The following is a 12137-nucleotide window of genomic DNA, read 5'->3' as shown; positions in this document are numbered from 1 at the left end:
GACAGCTCTGGGCAGTGGCCACTGCACGGGACAAAGCATCATCCCTTCCAATTATCTTACTGGCCTTTGGGAAAGATCTCGTAGCCTGTCTTGTTTTAAAAAGGCGTGTGTTCCCGGGCATGTGTCCCTATGGGTCAGCCCGGGTGCCCCAGCCCTAGTTTGCAAGGTAGTCTCTGTCCGTGTGTGAGAGGCAGTGTCTAACTCAGTGTCCCCACGTTTGAGTGTGTGTGTGTGTGTGTGTGTGTGTGTGTGTGTGTGTGTGTCGAGGTGCAGGCTGCGTGTGCCCCAACGAGGTGGGCGTACGTGAGCATGTGTGGGTGTCTGTCTATTTGTTGCTTGTGTCCCTGTCTCTGGTCTGCGTATGTCTGTGTGTCGGTGCAGGCGTCTGGTACCGTGCGGAACTGGGTGCTGCCCGTGCTTCTGCGGGCCAGTGTGATCCCCGTGTGAGCGTGTGCGCCTCCGCGGCAGGGTGTCAGGGGATGTGCGTCTCCGAGTCGCCTGTCGCTGAGTTCGTCAGAGTGTGTCTGCCGATGTCCATGTGGGTGTCTGTGTGTCGGTGCGTGTCTCTCTCACTGCGCAGGTGTGCGTGTGTCCAGTGCGTCCGCGTGTGTCGTGAGGCCGCATCAGGGTACGTCCCTGTCCAGGGGGCTGAGTATCCCTCGTAGGGTCCCCAGGTCGGTGGCGATGCCTGTGTGTACCCGCCGGTGCGTGCCGCCGTGTGCCCGTCCCCGTCCGCGTGGGTGGCTGCATGTGGCGAAGCGTCCCCGGGTCGGTGAGCGTGCACCCCAGCGTGTGCCCGCGTCTGCGTGTGCCTGTCCGTGTCCGCGTGGGCGGCGGTCTGCGGCCCGGCTCCCACCCCCCACCCCGGGTCAACGTGGGGGTGTGCGCCCCGGCGGGCGCCCAGGGGTTCACCCTCTGAGCGGGCGGAGCGCCACGTGCGGAGTCCGGGGCGCGTCGCTCTGGGGCGGAGCCAGCCCGGGGCCCCAAGCCCCAGGCCGAGCCCAGGCGGGGCCCGCCCCCGACCCCGCCCCCAGCCCGAGCCCGCGCCGCCCGCCGAGCCCCGGAGCCCGAGCGGAGCGGCGGAGCCGAGACGGCGGCGGCGCCCGTGGGATGCGGGGATCGCGCCCCCGGGGCCGCTGAGCCTGCGCCCAGTGCCCCGAGCCCCGCGCCGAGCCGAGTCCGCGCCGAGCCTCAGCCGCCCATCCCGGGGCCCGGGCCGGGGGACCAGCAGGTGAGCGAGCGCCCCCGCGCCCGGGAGCCCCGGCCCGGCCGGAGCCCCCTCCGCCTGCCGCCGCCCAACTTTCCTCCCCGAGGGTCGGACCCTCCAGCCCCTGCGCACCCCCTCCCCTGCCCCGGGTGCGCCCGGCAGCTCCCTCCCCCATCGCTGCCCCCCGAGGCTGGGAGGCGGGAGAAGAAAGGGTGCAGATCTGCCGGGCTGGAGGGGACCCCCGGGGGGGGGGGGTAGGGGGGCGTCTGTAATCGCCTTGCGCCCCCTCCTCATCCCTTTCCTTCCGGGTTTCCCGGTGCGCTGTCGAGGGCCGGCGGCGGGGGGAGGAGGAGCCGCGGCCCCGGCTTCCCGGCCGACCCTGGCGCAGGCTCTGGGAGGGTCTGGGATTGGGACCCGGATTCCCGAGGCCGGAGACCCCAAGGTCAGAGCGGCGACTAGGCGCGCAGTGAGTGTGGTTCCAGAGAGCCGGGGAGCCGACCGAGCAGGGCTGGGGATGGGGGAGGGGGCCAATCACCCCCTCTCTCTGGGCCCCGCCGAGCCGTCCTCTGAGGGTATCCTCTCTGGGACGAGATATCTGCCCGTCCTGACCTGGGAAAGATCTCTGCGCCCTGAGGGGGCAGAGATTTATATGTGTGTCCTGTCTCTCTGCGCGCTCCGACCACGAAGAGATCTCTGTGCCCTCTGACGGCCCAACGGGGCCACATCTGGTCTCTGTGTGCCTTGAAGGAGGGAAGAACTCCTTGTGGCCTCGACAGAGGAGATCTCTGTGCGCTGGGACTGGCGAGAGTTCTCTGCCCTCCTCGCTCTGACCTGGGCAGATCCACTCGCCCTGACGGGAGGGAGGCGGCTCTCATTCTCTGCGTTATTTGATCGTCTTTGGTGGCACCGGGAGGAAGTCGTGGTGCCTAGCCTGGTGGAGGCCAGAGATGTGGAGAGTGGTAGTGGTGGGGGGATGCTGGGGACGAGGCCCCGGGCATAGGCCCGCCTTGCAAACACCTGTTGGAGGCCGGTGCACAGATGAATCAGGAAGCCATGACTGAGGTTGGGGCAGGAGTCAGTCTTCTCTCCTGAGAGCCCCGAGTCCAGTCCCAGGAGGGCAGGATCCATCTCCTCTTAGGGTCCTGGGCTGGCATTCCATCCCCCCAGCTGTGTCCCCCCAGCTCCTGCTGAGACCCTCGTCACCTTCCTCCGTGAGCCTGGACAGCTCAGTGGAGACAGACACACCCTTTGACCCCACCGCGCTGCAGCACCTCAGCCTTCTCCCTGATTCCCATCAAACCCCTCAGGGTCTACGGGGACCCTGAGTAGCAGAGGCCCAGGCCACTGGGAGCCCAGCCCTGGGTGCTGCTGCCCTCAACTCCATCTCCTTGCCCTCAACTCCTCCCAGTTGGAATTGGGCAGGTGCACGTGAGTGGGTGGTAATGGAGCGGGAAGGCGGAATGAGGGTGACACAGGCTGATAGCTGAGACCATGCCGCAGTCACAGGAGTATCTGAAGGGGAGGGTCAGGGCACAGCCAGACCGTGGAACACAGATTTTGTGCTGGAACGTCCAGCTCTGTGCTGAAATGAGCCTCGTTGAAGTTTTAATCTAATCCTGTCATCACTGCCACATTGTACAGGGGGAAACTGAGGCTGACGGTGGGCCAAGGACTTACCCAAGGTCGTCTAGAGAGTCAGTGGATTTGGCGCACCACCTGGGGTGAAGATTCCTTGAGAGCCACTTCCTGGGGGCCAGAAGGACCTAGGACTGACCAAAGAGGATCTGAGCAGACAGGGAAGGGGCTCTGGAGTGCCGAGAACCAGCATTCAGCCCAGGGTGGCGGGGGCAGCTGCTGTGCCTCTGAGGTGCTTGGCCTGTCTCTGTGTGGTGCTCAGAGCTGCTCTGGAAAAGTTCCAGGATTGACTCACTCAGCATGAAGACTGAGCTCGGAGTGGTGGGAAGCATCAGAGACAGCTGACAGTTGTGGAGCAGAGGAGGCTGGTGCCCCAGCAACCCAAGAAGGGAGTCCTGGGAATGTCCCGGGACAGAGGTCAGGGGCAGTCTCCGTTCTGCTCACAGGAGGCTAGTTCCCGCTCACCCATGGGAGGGTTATCGGAAAGGTGTGTAACGACAGGAGTGCGTCCCCTTGCTCACCTGAAAGAGGGCTGATTATCTTCCAGCCGGAAGAGTCAAGATTATCTATCTAACAAAAATAACCTTCCACATGGGTTTTGAAGGATGCATAGGAGTTTTCTAGATGAAGGAGCTACAGTCTAGCCATCAGGACCAGCCACCCAGTGCCAATTTGTGAGACAACACAATTGTTAGTTCAGCGACCCGTTTGGGTCTCATGGTGTGAGGGAGGGAAGAGCAGAAGCTAAAGCCAAGGTCACAGTCACGGGGGCCCTTGTGAGCTCTACTCAGGAATTGGGAATTTATCCTCAGTAATGGTACTAAAAATAGCTAACATTCACTGAGTGCTTTCTGCCAGCCAGGCATGGCACTAATCACTTTATAAGGCTCATCCCCTGAATCCTTGCGTCAACCCTGGAGGCGGGGGACCATACTAAGGACAGTATTGCAGGTGGTGAAACGGGAGACCCAGAAAAGTTAAATAACTTGCTCACACATCTACTAAGTCACACATCTACTAAGAAGCAGGCCTTGGGTTTGCACCCAGGTGTCCATATATCTGCTCTAGACTGTCCTACCCCTCTAGTGCAGACCATGGGTGCCACCAAAAGCCTTTCAATTTAGGAGAAGAACAGTCAGGTTACCACACGTGGTGGAACTTGTCGTGTTCCAACTTTCTTCTCTGTTCAGGGACTCGCCACTTCTCCCGTCCCTTACTTCGATTGCTCATTAAGTGAGATTCCCCACCGCCCTCCCACACCGCGAGCGAAGTTTAGGTTGGCAAGCTTGATAAAGGACAGAGGAGAAGCGACGGATGTTGCGGGGCTCTGACTGGAACCGTCGGTGCTTCCAGAGAGAGATGCCAACGTCCAGCAGTCATTTGGAGGGGAGAGTCCAGCGTTCAGGCAGGAGAGCTGGGCTGGCGGTGGAAACTTGGAATCATCTGCAGAGGCCGGCCATGGGAGCCATGGCAGTGAATTAGACTGTCCAGCAAGAGTGCAGACCGGAGGTTCTCAACCCTGGCGATGTTAGCATCTCTCGGAAAGCGTTTTTAAATTGGAAAAAAAAAAAAAATATGCCCAGGCTCCACCCCCAGAGGTTCTAATTCATCTGTCACCAGAAATGTTGAAAGCACCCAGGTGATCCTAGTGTGGGATAGAGGGTGCAACACAACAGGGTGGGGGCAGTCCAACAGTCAAGGCCGGAGAAGTCTGCAGAGGAGCCTGAGAAGGAGCAGTCCGAGGGTGGGAGGCAGGCCAGGAGTGGGAGGTGTCACAGAAAGCAAGGAGGGAGCCCGTCCTGGAGGAAGGGGTGTCTTCCGTTTCCTTCTGCCGAAGAGTGAAGAATCCTTCGCATTCTGAGAAGTTCATGGATAGATCAAAAAGAATGCATAATTTCAAAACGAGTGTCTGTTAGATTGAGCAACAGTAAGGGTGCCCGTGACCTTGGCAACAGAAACTTCCTTAACACCTACAGAATGTGGTGCCCAGCACAGCCGGACAGTTGTTGAATGAGTGAGTGAGTGAATGAATGAATGAATGAATGAATGAATGAATCAGTGAGGGTAGGAGCTAGTTTGGAGTGGATCCAGGAATGAGCATGAGGTGAGGAAGTGGAGACAGCATGTGTAGACAGCTCTTTGCAAGAGTTTGATGGTTTAAGAGGGAGGGAAGAGATAGAGGGGAGCTGGCTGGGGGTGGGGTCAAGGTGGGGGGGGGGTTGTAGGGAGAGCCTGAAGTGGCCTCTAGGCATGTGTGTTCATGCGGTGCACCCATGGGCAGTGCTTATGGGGAAAAATACCTTTTCCTCGCAGGGAGGGGCCAGAGGTCTCTGCATTGACGTCGTGCCCATGGGGCCTCAGTTGCTCTCAGAGGGGGATTTTGCGGGCAGGAGCTGTGATTCCTCCTGGGGGTGGGGGGCACGAAGGAGAAGGAAATCTTGCTGTGAGGAGAGAAAGGTGTTCCAGAAAGCAGTATGTGGGGACATGATGAGGTTGTATGGAGCAGGTACCCAGGAGTAGGGGGGCTAGCGTAAAACTCCCGTGGCAAACTCTACAAAGGAAGCAGAGAGAGGAGGAGGGGTGAAGCCAGGGGCAGCCTATGGAGAGAGGCTGGACGTTGCAGGGAGCAGAGCAGGCATGGGGGGCGGGGGCGGCTGCAGAGGAAGCCGGGACTGGATGCCCACTCTCTTCTGCCAGCCCAGACTGGCCTGAGGTGGAGGTCTGAGGCAGAGTTCAGCCTGAAGTGGTTGGGGAGGGCCTGGATAGGACATTCAGGACCTACTCTGTGCCATGGAAGATTCTAGAAGGTGTACAATTCAGACACAATAACTGCTCTCATGGAGTTTACCTGCTCCTGGGGAAAGACAGTCTGGATACCACTTAACAAATAGATACAGAAGATAATTTTAGATCATGATCAGGACTATGAAGGAAGTAAAACAGGATGATGTGATGGAGAGACAAGAGTGACCCTAGACTGGCTGGTCAGGGAAGGCCTCTTGAAGGAGGTGATTGAACTGAGACCTGAATAACAAGAAAGAACCAATCCAGAGGACATCTGGAGAAAGAATATCTTATAAAGAGGGAACTGCATGTGCAAAGGCCCTGAGGCAGTGACAGGCTCCTGAGGCATGGGTGGCTTAGGTGGCCAGAATAGAGATAATGAGGTGGAGCTTGATGCCTCAGTTTCTGACCCCCACCCTTTCCATCATCTGCCCCCTTCTGATATGCACGGGTTATACCACTGCCTGGGACTGGCAGTGGTTCCTGGGGACGAGACTATTTTTAGACACAACTCTTCTCTTTGTGGGCCTAGAACATACCGTGTCTTTTTAAGATGATCAATATGGAATGGGTGCTATTTATAGAGCCTCCACGTCAATTCTTGGGGCCTGGGACCCTCAAATGGGGGAGGGAGCCCAGGAGCAGTCTCCTCAGGAGCAAGCCCCATGGCTGGCACAGCACTGGGGCCATGTGACTCATGGACTCTTTGAAACTTGTGTCACCTCCCCTGCCAGGCCACCCTCACCCCACCCTGCAGAATCACAGCCCTGGGCTGGGGAGCTGGGTGCCCACAGTTTCCCCACCACCAGCTTCATTTCCTGGAGGAGTATCTGGTGTGCCCCAAGCCCAACAGAAAATTTACTGGTTATTGAAGCTAGAGTCTGGTGGGACAGTTCTGCGAATGTCTCTTGTCCGTTCCTCACTTTTACTACTCTGGATGGGCAGAAAAGGATACCGAAGACCCTCGGGGCCTGGCAGGTTCACCCCCAGGGCCAGAGAGAAGGCTGCTCAGGGCAGAGGAAACACGTGGTTGGGGCTGGGGGCTCAGCCTCCCCGGTGGAGGTCAGTGTGGCCCAGAGCAGCCAGGGGAGGGCGCCTGGAAGAGGTGGGATTAGAGTCCAGCTGAGGTGGAGGCACAGAATTTGGAGAGGTGAAAGCAGGCTGTGCTTGCGGGCCTGTTCTGAGAAGCAAACGTGTGTGCTCTGGGGCTGGAGTTCGGTTCTTCCTCCTCCGTTTCGCCCTCTGACCAAGTCTCCAGGGAGGCCGTGGGAAGCCGCACCTCCCCCCGCCCCCCCAACACGGGGGTGTTAAGGGAGTGAAAGCACAGGATAGAGGTGCTCTCGTAGCAGTTGTGTGGGCGCCGGAAGGTCCCTCACCCGCTTGGAGATCCCGCTGGTGTCATCTCCAGGGGCCTGTCCCCTCCTTGCAGCCCTGGAGGCCGAGGGCCAGTGCGGGTCAGCCCGTAGGCTCAAGGTCACACAGGCATTGGGGCGGCGCTAAGCCTGGGCCCCTGTCTCCCTCGCCCCACCCAGGCCTGGCCCGGGCAGTCCCCGTGCTTTCTGGGAATGGATTTTGAAGGGTAGAAAGGCTCTTCCTGGCATTAAAGGATGGTAAATGCCTTTCTGGCGGGTATTGATTCCTCGAAGTCCTGTGTGAAGGAAGGGCCTGACTCCAGAGGCAGTGTTCAAAGGGATGGCAGGGCAGGGAGAGGTTTGGCTAGAAGCACTGATTTCAGTTCTCGGGCTACATTAGCTGTCCTTCCATCTGGCCAGGCTGGGAGATCTAAGACGGGGCGGGGGGTGGGGGGGCTGGAAATCAGGCCACGGGAGGGACCAGCCCAGCCCCATCAATACTTGCTGTGTGGCCATCAGAGCCCCAGCCTCATCGACCTGGGCCCATAGCAGGAAAGTGGTCCAAAGAGCTCCTCAGAGCCAGAGTGCCTGCCCTCTGCTGCCCAGCCCTGCTGCCTGCTTCGGGGCCCATCCCCGGGAAGAATCCAGGCCCTTCAGCCCATTCTCCCATCCTCCGACTAAGGGACACCCAGCTGGTGTGGGGGTGCAGGGAGGCAGAGGGACAGAGGCCTGCCCGCCACAGCCAGACTTGAGCGAAAGAAGGCCCGGGAGCTCAGCTGGCCATTTGCAATGCCAACCCAGCCACCACCCCCACCATGGTGGGCTTGGATGAGGCACAGACTGCCAGTTAAATAAAGCGACAGCTAGTTGCTAACAAAACTGGAAACCCAGGGAAAGCCCCCACTCGCTTGCTGAGCTGGGTGCCTGTTAGATGTATAATTGCTGAGTTTCTGTTTCAGGAAATGTCTGAGGGAAGGAGAGAAAAATACTCCCTAAGGATCCCCCGGGGGCGGCCGTCCCCAGAGATAGCTGGACTTTGGGGCCTTTCCAGCCCTTGCCTTTTATGATTGAGTTGTTTCTGAAGGGCTTGTCCCCAGATGGGTCACTTATGGTCGCTGTGCATTGCAAAGGGAACTTAGATGACTTAGACGGCAGTCACCAACAAATACACAGTAAAAATCTCAGAAGCATTATGTCGAGCAAGAACGTTCAATGCCAACAGCCCATACAGTGTGCTTCTATATATGTGAAGTTCTAGAACAGGCAAAACTAATCTGTGCTGATAGAAATCAGAAAAGTTGACCGGAAAGGGACCTTAGGGAACTCTCTGCGGTGATGGGAATGTTTAGGATCTTACCTGGGGAGCGGAGGGGGTAGTTACACAAGTATATAGATTTGTTAAAAGTTGTTCACCTATAGCATCTAAAATCTGTGCATTTTCTTGTTTGTATATTACACCTCAATTTCAGAGTATTAAGGCAAAAGGATTGCACATCCATACTGTGTCAACAGACACTTTTGTGGCATAGATTTTGTGTATCTGTGGGTGGATTGCCTTATCTCTGAGGAGTAAGGGACCCTACACTCCCCAGGTTTCACTGGGGGAACTTCTGTCTCCCTCAGTGCACACAGTAGGTGCTCCATAAATGCTTCGGTTGCCATGACATCGGTGCACGAAGGCTTTTTTTTTTTTTTTTAAGCCCAGGTATTGAGCAAAATGAGTTGGAAGAAATGGTGCTAGAAAGAGGCTTAGGATGCTGATTGCTGTCTCTTGGGCACCTGTGTGCCCTCAAGGTGATTCCCAGGCCATAGGTGGGCACCTTTCTGGCCCAAATGTGTGTAGATGCATGGGTATAGATGGTCCAGGGCCTGGGGCAGAAGTGCCCTGGTTGACCGAGCCAGCTCTCTGACTTCTGAGTTCTGTGGTCGCATCGTGGATCATTCAGGTCCCCACCCTGGAGACCCAGGGCCTCTAGGCAGCCCTGGGCCTTGACTAACAGCACAGTGCCTCCTGGCACAACATTATAGATCCCTGTGCATGGAGCAGTGAACAGGATTACAAGGCAGACTCGGGCTTGGGGGGGGGAAGAGGATGTCATGTGCCCTGTGGAGGGGCCCCTGAATGACCTGGGAAGTTTGCAGTTCTCCTAACCTGGCACTGGGAACACCACTGACCCCGAGATGAATGAGCCGCTTCCAAGCCCGGTGGGCCCTGTCCTTACTGTGGGGAAGGAGGAGTTTGAAAAAACAGGGGCTTTGGCTGAATCCAGGGCTCAAGCCAAAGGTGCCCCCGCCCCCATTCCAGCTCTCCCTTCAGCGCCCACTCCGGAGAGCCCCCCCCCCAGCCCCGTTCTCAGGGACCCCATTTCATTCTGCCTGGGGAAACACTCGCAGAGCAAGCGGGTGGGGTTTTCCTGTCAGCTGAATTAGCCTCGGCTTCAGCCTGAGTGTTGGAATAAATGAGATGCAAATGAATGTAAATGAGGGCATCCCCAGCTTCTGGGGTGGGCGTGTTCGCCAACGGGAGGGATGGGGGGGGGGGGGATTCTGCAGGACTTCCCCAGATTGCTGGGGGCTGGGATAGGGACTAGAGAAGGAAAGCCCCCTCAGGATCCTCACCCCCTCCCCAGAGATAGGGCTCGGACTAGACAGAGTTAATGCGTGTGCAGCCTCAAAGGAGTGGAGCCTGCAGGGAGCCGGTTAGCTGAGGCCCTGCACAAGGACATGCCAATGTGCCTTTGATCCGGGAGCAAGGACCTGAATGCACAGGCCACGAGCACCAGCTGGCACCCCCGCTGAGCCTTTGTCCAAGCTGGTACCCTAGGAGCGCCAGGACTGTGCAGATAATTGCCTGGGCAGGAGGGATGCTGTAGACCCCTCCCACTTCCCCCCTGTCCCCCACCTCCCTCCCAACCACCCACAGCCACTGCCCCAAACCGGGGTGGCCACTTTCCGGTCTGCGGAGGAGGACAACTGTCCTTCAGCCCATCCCTACCCCCTCCCTGTCCCTCCCCTCCCCCACCCCCAGCTAGCCTGAGGCCCAGCCCAAAGCGGGTGGAGTTCTGTAAGGGTTTAGAGCCTGGTGGCCGGGACACCGTGGTCACGCCATCAGTGGAGATGTAACGTGAACTACAACCGCAAGTCACATATGCAATGTGAAATGTTCTGGTAGCCACATTTTCAAAAGTCAAAAGTAGCAAGTGAAGTTAATTTGAACATATTTTACTTAACCCAGTATATCCAAAATATCGTCTGTGTAAATCGTAATCCACGTTTAAAAGTTAATGATGGGACCGTTGACATTCTTGACCGTACTAAGCCTTCAGAGTCGGTGTGGAGCGAACAACAGTACATCTCGATGGGCACGAGCCACATTCCACGTGCTACGTGCCGTGGGGGCTGGGTGGCCACCCTGTTGGACAGGGCAATTGGACAGGGCCGGAGCTGGAGAGAGAAACTGCTAGGGAATCGCTTCTGACGAGGGAACTGCTGACTCTCTGGGCATGGGCAGAAATCGGCCAGGGCTCCCTGGGAGCATCTGCCCCCGCGTGGGCACAGACAGGTTGGCCAGCCAGAGGAGGCCAACAGGGACTAAGCCAGGGACTCCTAGCTCTGTAGTGGGGATCACAGACATGCCCCACCCACGGTAGACCTTGCCCCTTCCTGTGCCATCAGAGGCGGGAGACGAGGTAGGACCTCGGTCAGGCCTGGCTTCGCACAGACTGGGGCTCGCTCACTTGACCTGCAAGCATCAGGTTTCCCTTTGTGTAACGGAGATAATAACCTCCCCTGTTCCTGGGATTGTTGCAGGGATGAAAGGTGACCCACAGCAGCACTTAGAGCCGTCTCAGACGTATCATGAGCACATGATACTGCTGGCATGGCCCACCCAGCTCATGGTTGGGGAAACTAAGGTCCAGAAAAAGGGGGCATTCTGATGCTGTCCAAGCTCACCGTGTGGGCTAGTGGCTGGGCAACAGGAGGGTTAATCTGGCGCTCATTCACTCATTCATTCATTCATTCACCAGGCCCTTCGAGGCATCTCTGCTGGGCCGGACTGTGCTTTGGGAGCTCAGGACACAGCCGAAGGCAGAGGCAGAACAGAAACAGGGAATCTTCCAGAGAGGGAAGTGGGGGAGCCAAAGGTGGAAGCGGAGTTGGGCACAGGGCCCGGCTCTCTGGCCCAGGGCATCGCTTCCTTGCTAATCTCAGCAAGGCTAAGTGGAAATTTCCTTAGAAGCCACCGAGTGGCATTGCGGATGGCTCGGACTCATTTTCCCATCATGACCTGTTGATTTAGGATCCATCACCTTGGGCAGAAAAGTACTCTAGGAAGTCATTTGTAGGACCATGCGCACAGTGGGTGCTGCTTCAATGTTCACTGAATCGCTCAGTTGATAAAAGGATTCTATGCGTTGAGGTGTTGATTAGTTTTCACTTGTTTTCCTCAAGGAAGATATGAATTCGCTCCTGGTGCCCTCCCCTGCACCTGTGGGGAGTGAGCCCTGGCTTCCTGCGCACCCACACGCTCTCCCTGAGCTTCTTGCTTTGGGACTGAGGAGCAGTGGAAAGCAGGGCCTTGGGGCAAAGGGCACAGGTTGCCCGAGCCTGCAGGGTGGGAGGGAGGAGCACAGAGCAGAGGAAGCCGGTAGAGATTTTCTAGGAAGCCTGGGAACCACTTCCACGGAGCGCCTTGCATAAATTTACATGGCAAAGAATATTCTTTGCATGTTGTGTTCCAGAGGCTCCGATTCCAAGGCGACCAAAATGCCAGAGGTGACTCAGGATGCTGGAGCATGCCTGCCTTGGGATCCGGGAGCGGAACAGGCAGGAAGGCACCACAAGGAGAGGTTGGGCTGCAGTCCGGTCCCTCTTTACCTGTCAGGTGACCGACCATTCTGGTTTGTCCAGGACCAAAGGGTATCGCATCTCAGGATGCAGAAACCTTAGTGCTGGAACCAGGGAGGTCCAGAGCATCAGTCCCCAACCCTGGACAGTACCCACGGCTGCACCCTGTCGAGTTCCACGTCATGGCATTGTGACCACCGGGAACTGAGCACCAGCTCTGTGCCCCATACGTTCAGGAAAATCTTCCTTCAGGAAGGGCCACCTGAAGAGACAAAAAATAAGAGACAAGTCCAGAAGGGTCCAGTTTCTGG

The 12137-nt window shown here is 57.6% G+C and overlaps 1 protein-coding gene across 1 annotated transcript in view; it reads left to right on the top strand.

The window, feature by feature from the left end:
* The first annotated feature begins 1030 nt into the window (after positions 1-1030).
* Positions 1031-12137, top strand: part of SCN5A (sodium voltage-gated channel alpha subunit 5) — a 93367-nt gene continuing 82260 nt past the window's right edge. The window contains exon 1 of the mRNA XM_086720476.1: positions 1031-1231. The gene's annotated coding sequence lies outside the window, so the exon portion shown is untranslated. The remainder of the gene's footprint in view (positions 1232-12137) is intronic.

This window comes from Puma concolor, chromosome C2 (assembly GCF_028749965.1).
Source record: "Puma concolor isolate L17-30 chromosome C2, mPumCon1.1.hap2, whole genome shotgun sequence".
NCBI lineage: Eukaryota > Metazoa > Chordata > Mammalia > Carnivora > Felidae > Puma > Puma concolor.
The sequence above is the reverse complement of the archived record's forward strand: the minus strand, read 5'-3'. Positions and strand labels throughout refer to the sequence as shown.